Source organism: Anser anser (genome assembly GCF_964211835.1).
Source record: "Anser anser genome assembly, chromosome: 5".
In the NCBI taxonomy this organism is placed as follows: domain Eukaryota; kingdom Metazoa; phylum Chordata; class Aves; order Anseriformes; family Anatidae; genus Anser; species Anser anser.
In genome coordinates, this window is record NC_139725.1 from 35,751,084 (window position 1) to 35,761,051 (window position 9,968).

Consider the following 9,968-nt stretch of genomic DNA (forward strand, 5'->3'; position numbering starts at 1 on the left):
AATGAGCACCCCGATACTTCAAAGTCGCCCTGAACTTTCTCCACTTCTGATTTCAAGGATGATATGGCGAAGGGAAGAACAAAACTTCTGAGGAACTCTGAGCAAGGGGAGAAGCTAAAATAACGAGTATTACCCCTGGATCATCAGCTGTGGGATTTGAGAATATCGACTGAGCTACGAGAATGAACACACACCGAGATGCTCAGCACACGGGGCAGAGGGATGGGGAAAAGCCAAATGCCCTTCTACACCCAAGCCACCCACACAAGAGGGTGGAAGAGACGAGCAGCTTGGAGCTACAGGCTCCACTACTGGCAGACAAAATCCGACGCTGGACCATCGCAGACCTGACCCGCGAGGGATGCCTGCAGCTGCAGGAGCTGCCAGCTGACGCCGAGCCAAAGCGGGAGACGCTCACCGCTGCCGGTCAACCGGCAGGAAGTTTCCAGGAGCTGCTGGAAGAGGGCAGAGAGCTGCAGCGAGCATTGCTTACCCCAGCTGCGTGCAGACGTGGACAGGAAAACAGCTGATAAGGGGAAAAAAAAAAAAAAAAGAAAAGCACGTGCTGCAAAGCCCCCCCCTGTGCACCACCGCGTCGTCCCAGCACCCGAGCCGACTGCCCTGGAGCCAGTTTTGCTGCTGGCAGCCCAAATATCCAGAGATTTGATCCAAAGAGGATCTGATGCTGGACGACAGCTGCAAAGAGCTTTGAGCTGAGGAGTTTCAGCCCCCGACTGCAGTTGCGATACACAAGGATCCAATATACCCACGCAGGATATCCCCAGATACCAGGATTTCAGCTATTTGTCACAGTAAAATATTTTAAACCTGAGCAAACCAGCAGCATTCTTTAAAGTAAAATGACAGATAATATCCCGTTTTAGATCTCCGAAGTGAGAACCTTGCTCCTCATTTCAATAACCAAGATAAACATTTTATTTAATGGCTGTATTAGCAGGCAGAAATACACCTCTCTTTGGAAAGCAAGGCAGGCTCACAATTCTGCCTGCTACAGAATTTAAGCTCTCAATTAAAGGAAAATTCCTCCTAATGGGGAGGAAAAAAATAAACCCACGCTCATTTCTTCTGAGCTGAAACCAAGTGCAAATCCTGTCTTTGAATCTCCAGACCACTCCGGTGCTTCCTACCCTGGGGGAGTGCTAGCAAGGCACGGGGATGTTTTTTAGAGCCCCGTGGATGTAAAAGATGCCCAAGGAACCCACACAGCTCTCTGCTCAGGCTAACCTTACAGGTTTCCTTTCGCCTTGGGTAAAAAGGATGAGCCCCGAGGCCACCACAGCACCTTCAGCCTGCTGGAGTGATCAGAAACCAATAGCCAAATATTCGCCCTTTTTTTCCTTGCTCCTCAGGCAAGGAATATCCAAACCAGCCCAAAAATGCTTCTTGTGTAGCACTGAGACGCCTCGACGCTGTTTGAGCACGCTCAGGACACTGAGCTTTGATTTGCCTCAACACTTTCAACTTTTTAAAAATTTTTTTTTCATAGAGACTCCTTTGGGCAGGAGGGAGAGAAAGCATTCACAGCTCGCTCTGTTCAAGCGAGGGGATGGACAGGGTTTTATACAGCTGCATGAGTTTTCCAGCCAGCTAGAGGGGAAGGAAAATGAGACTGCACTCTGTAAAGCCCTAATCTACAGGAAAGACCTCGGGGGCAGCACCTTAAGCCACTTTCCTTTTTATTTTAGTAGTCCAACCACCGCTCTGTACAGGGTTATTACAGCTAACCAGGTTTTAATCGTGTTTGAGTACTGGAAAGTGGAAATGCTGCTGGTGCGCTCGCTTTCCTGCCCCTCCGTGGTCCATTTCTCACCGTTGCCTCCAATGGTTTCCTTGGAAACATATGCAAGCCTAAATTGGATTGACATTCACTTAGTGGGCAGATGGAGTTTCGAACAGCCCAGTGCCTGAAATTCAAGGTCGGGTCTCGGGGTAAGTCGTGTTATCGGTGCAGGAAACACCTTCCCCAAGTCCCCCAAACCCCAAAACTCGGCGGCAAAGTCAAGAACCAGCTAATTATTCCGTAATGAGCTTCGAGGTGGAATCTCAGGCAAAGCCAGCGAGATTCCCCATTGTCCTTGCATGAAAGCACCGGGCTGAGAACTCCGCAACATTTTTGTTTGTAGGGAAGGATTTAATTTTTGTTAAGCACCGAGAAAACAGAAGAGTTGTTAAGCTCATTAACGGTTTCAGGCAGGACGAGCGATGCGAATCGCACATAGGCTGAGCACAGACAAGAGTCCTTCGCAGGTAGCAAGGCACTCCGCACTGTATTTACGCTGCTCGCACCAAAAACTCCGGTGCCAGGCTGAAATTATCCCTAATGACTGCCAGGGAGCATATCTAATACGCAGATGCTGACCCACAGTTCCTTAGCGAAGCTGCATCCTCCTTATTCCCCAGCATCAAGAGGAGCAGGGCGTTTTAAATCACACCTTGATAGCCCTGGGGGCCTCAGAACAGCGATTTCAGAGAAGCTGGTAATGTATTCTGAAGAGGAAATCATCCTCTGGCTCTTCTTCCACTATATGAAAAGAATGGATATTGGAACAAATGGAAGTGATTTGTATTACTGTTATTATTTTAAGGCTGGCTAAACAGTGCTTTCCCAATCGTGCTGGCTGTCCTCTCCAGAGTCCAAAAGGGTTCACCTCTTTGCAACCAGAAAGCAAGAAAGATGGTAGAAATCCCAAATAATTATATTCCTAAATATCTTTCATTAATTCTAGCATCTAAGAATGGGAGAGATGACGATAGGGCTCTCGGGAGGGAGAAGGGGGGCAGATATCATCGTTGCATATTCTGCCTCCACCAGTAAGTGCTGGGATAACAAATGTGCCATCATTAAATAATTAAGGATGCGTGGGAGAATTGGGGTTACTAAGTGAGGGTTTAGGGCACAAATCCCCCCAAAAGCCAGGTTCGCTTCCACTGCTCCAGCAATTTGCTCAAGTCTAAAGAAATCCCAGTTCGGGATTTGCCTGTCCAAGACGTCAGGATTCTTGTACCTGTCCTGCCACCTGGCGTTTAGCCAGTTATTTTAAGAAAAAGAAACCTTTTCTTCTCGGTCTGCACATGATAGCAGAGGAAAAGGATTTGGCAGCTACAATCTTCCCCGCTCTGGAGAGATCTGCTCCGTCTCCTTACTCCGAGCCACCTCCAGCCCTGTTTTCCTGCACTGCCTCTGAGCTAGACAAACAAAGAAACAAAACCAAACGTGCTTCTTGTGCGTTTCTTTTTAAATAAACAACAACAACAAAAAAAAACTTGCGCTGCCCACTAGTTTCCTTCACAAGCCTGCGCTTCCAAACCTCCCCTGCTTCTCGATGCGATCCTCGCTGGTTACTTCCCCCTGCCCGAACCCCCCCGGTGCCTCTCCAGCCTCCCTCCGCAGAGGGAGATGTCAGTGCCCCCCTCCTCTCCGCCCCCCACGGACCCTTCTCCTTTTCACGCTCTTCCCAAGAACGCGCTCCATCCGCCCGTGCCTTCGGCGTGCTCACATCAACGCCGTGTCTCCCGCGAGGCGCCGAGCCCCCCTCCATTTTAGGGTCCGCTCCCAATGCTCCTTTACTTGGCACAACTTCCCCGGCGGAGGGCTCGGTGCGAGCGGGCGCTTGCCGGCTCGGGCGGCATCGGCGATGCTGCGGCTGCTCGGCCGCGCTCCCCGCCACGGTGCTGCCCTGCAAAAAAAAAAGTCAGCTCCGGCCTCGCCTCCCGCCGCCGCTTTCGGCCCCTTCCAGGTACCCGGCGGGCGCCGGGAGACACAAAGACGGCACGGCACGACGGCGGGCGAGAGCGTGCTATTTTCAGCGCTCTGCGCAGGCCACAGCCGGGAACAATAGAAGGCCGTGCGCGGTGCGCGGCTCCAGCGCTGCCCCTGGCTCTCGGGGCTGCTCCGGCGCTGTGCTTTTATTTCCAGGACGGGAATTCGGGCGCCAAAAAGCAGCCGCCGGCCAAGCGGTTTGGGTCGAGGCAACCGAAGGGAAGGACCTCGTTTTCGGTTCTGAGAGCATCGTGAATAATTTGAGGTGTTGATACGCAGGCAGACGCTCAGAGCCGAGATCTTTTATACGAATCAAGCCTGCCGAGCCAGGCAGGCTGCACACTTTCAAAGCCGAGCGTAAGAAAGCCCTTCAAAAAAAAAAAAAAAACTGCTCGAAGAACAATGGGTGCCAGAAAGCATTCCTGCGATGCGGCTTACAAAGCCGGGGGGAAAATCATAATTTCCTTGTTTAGTCACACCTTTGTTCCAGAAAATTGGGACACGAGAAACACGGCAACCTGCAGCTCTGAACCGAAACATCTCGCCGCGGAACGCGAGGCGCTTGGCATCAATCCCACGCTCTTCCATGCCGAAAGCAGCCCGGCGCCGCCGCGCCGCAGCCCACCTGCTCGCGGCGTGCATCCGTCCGCCGCACGCGGGACGGCGTCAGCTGCACGACGGAGCTGCGGTAGGGGATGGAGGGGGACCCGCGGTGTCTTTTGTAGGGGATGGAGGGGGATCCAACGCCTGCGCATCCCAAACACCCCCACAGTGCCCCACCAAGGAGCTCGGTCACGGTGCCGTGCAGAGAACGAAGGGATGAGCGGCCGGACGCGACCCTCAGCAATAATTAAAGCAACCGTCTTTGACGAAGATGACGCTAGAAGTCAGAACGTTTAAAAGGTGATAAAAGCACTCCCCGCGTGAAAAGCTTTTAAAAGCAAAACCACGAACGCGCTGCGCCCTCGGTGAGCTCGCGCGAGCCGATGCACATCCCTCTCCCGTCCCAATAGGTGTTTATTTGCTGTACTCCACGGCTAACAGCGCACTCAGAGGCAGCCCGAAGGCTCGCTCGGTGCCACCAGCCTCGCAGCGCCTGGCACGAGGCATTTTCCCCCGTTTTTAACCAGCCGAGGAAGGGCACCGCAGTCCCCACCGCCGCCTAACGCCTGCCTCGTGGCGAGCCTGCTCATCGCTTGAGCGCACCCAGGCAAAACTCAGAAGCATCCCACCTCTTAGTTTTAATTTGTAATAAACCACACACCCCCTGCAGAAATACTCGTGAAATTCCGTGTCTATCGATGATTAGATGAACATGGGAAAGGGAACTGCTCTGCCAGACAAGGTATCCTCATTTCGGCTACTCCCACTTAGCCAGAGCCTGGCTGTGGATGCCCTCAGCCGAGCGACTCCTACCACAAATTAACCTGAAATGTTCTCTAGGACTTGTATTAACGCGACATCGATAGCTCAGAGATTTCAAAATAAATACATTTAAAAAAAAAAGAGGTTCAGGCTGCTTGCTTCTCTCAGCTGAGCACACCTTGCACGTCCTGCCAGCTTCTCCGTGCTCTCATATTCTCCTGTTTTGTACAGGGTTTTGCCTCCATTGCAAGAGAAGAAATACCATTTAACAGATTAATTAGATTCCAATTCCACAAATATCGACAGGGTGAGAGAACAGGTGCAATGGGGTTCGTCTTAAGCCAGATTTACATCTGTTCTTCTTAATGATACCCTACAGTTCAACTTTAATGATAACACCACTCCCTCGCTTCATTTTGCATCAAGACAAGATTTCCTTCAACCCATTCTTCCAACGGAAGAATTTTTATTTTCTACTGTCACGTGAAATATTGCTGAGTTCTTACTTTACTTTTAATAATAAAGCTGCATGCCAGGACATCAGGTTCGGACAGTAAGTGGGTAAAGGCCTGTTGCACTGTACCAAACAATCACGTTTCTTTTTGTCTTCAGAAAGAAGCCCTGTGCTAGATTTAAGTGTGTTTTCCCTATTTCAAGAACATCAGTTGCTGATATAGGGGTTGCGAGTGCAAAAACTTGAGAGGGTTAAATCAGAATGGTCTGGTTACAGATAATTCCTTCACTTAAGACAGCGCCTGGCCACGAAGGTTATTTATTTATTATATTTTTGTCCTTAAAGGCATGCCCTTGGTGCAAATGAGAACGGAGACTGCTGCGCAGGATGGCTACGAACATTTCCAAAGAAATGCCCTCTGCCCCAAAGGCTCCCAGGATTAATCAGAAAGCGAGGGGCACAGCTCCTTGTGAGCACCACCTAGAGCTTCTCCCTTTTTTTCCTCTTCTCCCCTTAAAAGCGCTTTGCATCCAGAAGTTACCCACGCTCCATAGCTGTCACACTTAGAGGAAATACACCAAAGACTGACACAAATCTGCAGTGGCTAAAACCAACCGATTTCCTCACGGCTCGCCAATAAGCTGCCTTCAGACGGACGCAAATACATTGGGAAGCAAAACAAAACATAACAAAAAAACACAAACCAACATGCCAGACCATCAGAAAAGCCTCTGGATGGGGAGGAAAGCCCCTGGAAAGCATCACCCATCCCTTCCCATCGCGCACACAGCCGTCCTGGCTGGTGCCAGCCCATGGCACAAAACGCACAGCTTGTGCTTGAAGCTCTTTTTAATTTTACGGCTTCTTTGGGGTGTTTATTTTCCAGTTTTTGTCTTTCCCAGTTATCCAAACTGCTGTTTCATGTATTATTAACGATATGATGGTTGTAACTTAATTAGCTCGGCTGCTCGGGCAGAAAGCAGGGGTTTTGTTGCTTCCGCGGGGTGCGATGCCATGGTTAACCGAGTGTCAGGTGGGGCACAAAAATCCACCCACCGCTGCTGCTGGGACCCAAAATTTGGGCATACCTTCGTGTTTTCGCAGCACCAGATACAACCCTTCATTTCCCAGGGGTCTGAGCTTAATGCCAAACTGTGAGCGGGCATTTACCTACCATTCCTAATTATTTTTCTGCCGTTTGCTCTGGATGGGCAGATTTACTTTTCAAGGCTTAGTTACGGTGCTGTGACAGTATGAGATCTGCGTTTGCTGAAGGGTTTATTTCCCCAAAATAATGGCCAAGCACTAGCTCAACAGGATATCCGCAGGCTGTTCCAGCACGTGTCCCCCAGTCCATAGAGCGCCTCGATCACACAATACCAATTAACATCACCAAAGCAAACAATATTCATTTAAATCTTCTGCCCAGAGAGGGGAAAACAAAACAAAACAAACAAACAAAAAAAACCCAAACAAACAAAAAAAGAAATAATAAGGCTGTCAGACTGGAGACAAAAAGGTGATGCAGATGACGGTAAGAAAGACAGTGCGCCAGCCCCGAACTAATCAATCCGGTTAAAAAGAACTCAGCAGCTCCCAAAACAACAACATTTCGGCTACAGAAGTGAGGTTGCGACTGGTTTTGCCCCCCAAGTGCCACGCTTCTCAGCAGCATTACATCGCTCTGCGCAACTGTCACCATCAGCCCGCACCAAACAGAGCATCCAGGAAGGATTTTCCCCTCCCACAAAGTTGTTTTCATCCGCAGGTTTGGGGTTTTCCAACTGATTTTACACCTCTAAGCAAAGCTACGTCTCACTGCGGTAGCATTTCTGCTCAAGAGGAGCAGCTAGAAACCTACGCTGCTGCTACGTTGAGAAAGCTGCGCTGAATTCATTAGGCAAACAAGTAGAAATCAGTGCTTAAATCATAAAAAAGTCCAGCTAAATCAGAGCAGCGCACGCGTTTTGACCACAAGGAAATATTTAAGACAGTCACAGCTGAAGCCGGGGAACGACTCAGGTAGCCAGGACATGACAAACGTGAAGGATGGCTCGGGATGAATATGTTAGCAGGACGTTCCTGTTAAAGCGCTCGGCGGCGTGCTGATATTTAAATCCCATTAAGATTTCAGGAGCACCGGTCCATCATGCGGCCGGCGTCACCGCCATACGGGTGGGGAAACTTTGCCCGAAAAACCGAGACCCCAGAAGCGGGACCTGCGAGCCCAGCGCCCGCGACCGCACCGAGCGCTTCCTAATTGCGGCCAGCGGATCAATTAAGCAAGGGCCTGGCCTCTCGCTCCCGACAATTAGGGCTTGAGCCGAGGGGCGGCCGCGTCCCTTGGAACACCGCCGAACCAGAACCGCCTTCAGCCGAGCGCTGGGGGGAAGAGAAAGAGAACGGGAGGGAAGGAAGGGAAGGGAAGGCAACGAGAGCAGACCCCGAAGGTCGGGTTTTGACGGGTTTTTTCCCCCCACCCCTTTGAGTTCTCGAGGATGCTCTGGTGGAAGACACGGGGTCCCCGTGCCTTCCCGGCATCCCCGTGTCGAGCTGTCGCCGCCGGCCTGCCGCGGTCCTGCCGGTCACATGCGCTGGCTCCTGCGTCTCGTGGAAGCAGCTGGAAAAGAGGGAGCCAGCGAAGAAGCCGCCTCCATTAGGAGCCACCGCTACACAAAAGGAGAAGAGGAAACCGACCCGCGGCCACCGGGGCCACTGAGGGGAGAGGAGGGCCGGGAGGGGAAGGGATAAAAAAAAAAGAAAAAAAGAAAAAAAAAGGGGGGGAGATGGGAGCCCAGAAGTCCCGCACCGTGCCCCGGGCAGGCTCGGAGCCACCTGCGCCCCACGCGTGGGGCCAGCGGGGAGAAAGTGCCCCGAGTCGGCGGGTTTGGGGGCGCCGGGAGCGGGACCGGGGCCAAGCACCATCACCCGGGGCCAACTCGTGTGCCCGGGCTGCTGCCCGGAATGGGGCCGGAGCAGCCCCACGGGGGCCGGTTTTCCTGGGGGATCGCCCCCCGGCTTTGTGCAGACCGGGACCGGGACCCGGGACCGGGACCCGGGGGGGAGGTAACCGGGACCGGGGCGGCGGGGGGGGGGGGGGTTAGGGCCCGGCCCCTCTCCCCCCACACCCCGGCCCCCCCGCTGAAGGAAAGTTCCCGGTATGCCCGGGCGGCCCCGGCACCTGCTACCGGGAGGGGACACGAAGGGGGCGGGGGGGGGGGGGGGGTGCGCGTTCCCGCCGGGACTCACCGGGGCGCGCTCCCGCGGGGCTGGATCCGGCGGCGGCGGGAGCCCGAGGCCGGGGCTCGGCGGTGCTGCGTCAGCGGCGGGACCGGCACCGGGATGGGGACGGGCACGGGGATGAGGCTTCCCCCGCCGCCGCCGCCGCCCGCCCGCCCTCGCCGCAGGGCGTCGCGATCCGGCGCGGCCCGGGCGGGCGGCGCGCAGAGGCCGGGAGCGGGGCGGGGGGGGGCGGGGGGAGGAGGAGGAGGAGGAGAAGGAGGAGGAGGAAGGGCGGGGGGGGGGGGGGGGGGGAGGCGCCGCCGCCGCCGCCGCTGGCTCCCCGCAAGCCGCTCGCCCCTCCGGCCTCCTTCCTGCTTCCTCGTCCGCCGCCAATCGCCGCCCGCTCGCTCCGCCGCGCCGCCCAATGGCGGCCGCCCCTGACCGCCGGAGGTGGCCAATGGGAGCGCTTGGACCCGCCCCCTCAGCCCCCCCCGCTCCCCCCTCCCAACACCCGCCCCCCCCTCACGCCCCCCCCCTTACCCCCCCTTCTCCCCCCCCCATCTCTCCCCCCCCCCCCCATTCCCTTCAGGCTCCCGATGCAAATCCCGCTCCCCCCCAGCCGCCCTCACCCCCCCACACCAGTGCCGACCCCTCCCCGCCGGCTGTCAGCCCCCCCCTCCCGCCTTTATTTTCCGTTCCCCCCCCAAATAAAACAGCGAAACTGTGGAAAAGTTTCACGTCGGGGGGGGTGTGGGGGGGGGAAAGCTACCCCGAGGGGGTGCGCGGCGCTGAGGAGAGTGATGCCGGGGGGTGGCGGGGTGGTGTTGGCGATTTGGGGGCGTTTTGGGGTGGTTTGGGGCATTTCCACGCGCTTCAGCCTGGGAGACCCAAGCGTGGGCATCAGCTGGGGGGGGGGGGAAGTGCAAGGAGCGCTCCTCCATCGGTCAGCAGCCCTCTAACCCGGCATCAGGGAAACCACCCAGTGCTTCGAGACAGGAAAATGCCAGCGGGGAAATATCGGGCGCCCCAAAGCCCCTCCACAAGTATCGGGCACCCCAAAGCTCCTCCACAAGTATCCAGTTCCCCAAAGCCCCTCCACAGCCGTCGGGTGCCCCAAAACTCCTCCACAAGTATCCAGTGCTCCAA

The 9,968-nt window shown here is 54.8% G+C and overlaps 1 protein-coding gene across 1 annotated transcript in view; it reads right to left on the reverse strand.

Annotated features, from left to right (window-relative positions):
* Positions 1 to 9,096, reverse strand: part of BAHD1 (bromo adjacent homology domain containing 1) — a 62,219-nt gene extending 53,123 nt beyond the window's left edge. The window contains exon 1 of the mRNA XM_083836715.1: positions 8,850 to 9,096. The gene's annotated coding sequence lies outside the window, so the exon portion shown is untranslated. The remainder of the gene's footprint in view (positions 1 to 8,849) is intronic.
* Between the last annotated feature and the right edge of the window lie 872 nt (positions 9,097 to 9,968).